The 650-nt window shown below is 25.2% G+C and overlaps 1 protein-coding gene across 1 annotated transcript in view; it reads left to right on the top strand.

Annotated features, from left to right (window-relative positions):
• Positions 1-650, top strand: part of LOC119590654 — a gene marked incomplete at its 5' end in the record, with an annotated part of 37,650 nt that overhangs the window by 28,533 nt on the left and 8,467 nt on the right.

Genomic DNA, 650 nt, shown 5'->3' with positions numbered 1-650 from the left:
ATCCAAATTGGTGTTACTATAATGTTTATGGCAGTGTGTGCTGTTCTTTTAGAAAAAGAGGAGTTGTCGTGACACAATTTCAAAGAAAACTGATTTTCATTCATTTGATATGGATTTTTTGTGTGTGTGTTTACTGTGATTTAAATTTTATATCAGCTGTGAAATATTTGATGGATAATTGTTAAACAGCATGATATAATGAATATGTTTTAAAATTATTGATTTATTGTAACTTTTCTTTCTATGTATGATAAATCTCAAAATTATTAATCTTAATTAATATGTAAAGAGTGTAGATTTATATATAAAATTAAGTGAGGAAATCAAGAATGTTTAATAATATTTGATATCACATTTTCCCAATATTTCCTTTAAAAGTTTGAAACATAATTTGCAGAAAATTTGTATATACCATTATTTCTAAGGTACTGTAAAGATATAAAAGAACATGTATAGAAAAAGGAAAGAAAAATGAGTAAACAAAATTAAGACTTGTATAATCTTTTGGTTAGCCTTTGATGTTACTGAATAGGTCAATTGATTTTGTTATAAGAGATTTAGTATTTAGTTCACTATTTGAACATATTAAGGCTAATATTTTATTATTAACCCATTCCATCCAGATGCTTCACTACTGTCACAATGTGAGC

This window comes from Penaeus monodon, chromosome 27 (assembly GCF_015228065.2).
Source record: "Penaeus monodon isolate SGIC_2016 chromosome 27, NSTDA_Pmon_1, whole genome shotgun sequence".
In the NCBI taxonomy this organism is placed as follows: Eukaryota; Metazoa; Arthropoda; class Malacostraca; order Decapoda; family Penaeidae; genus Penaeus; species Penaeus monodon.
Note: the sequence above shows the minus strand (reverse complement) of the source record. Positions and strands in the feature narration are given on the sequence as shown.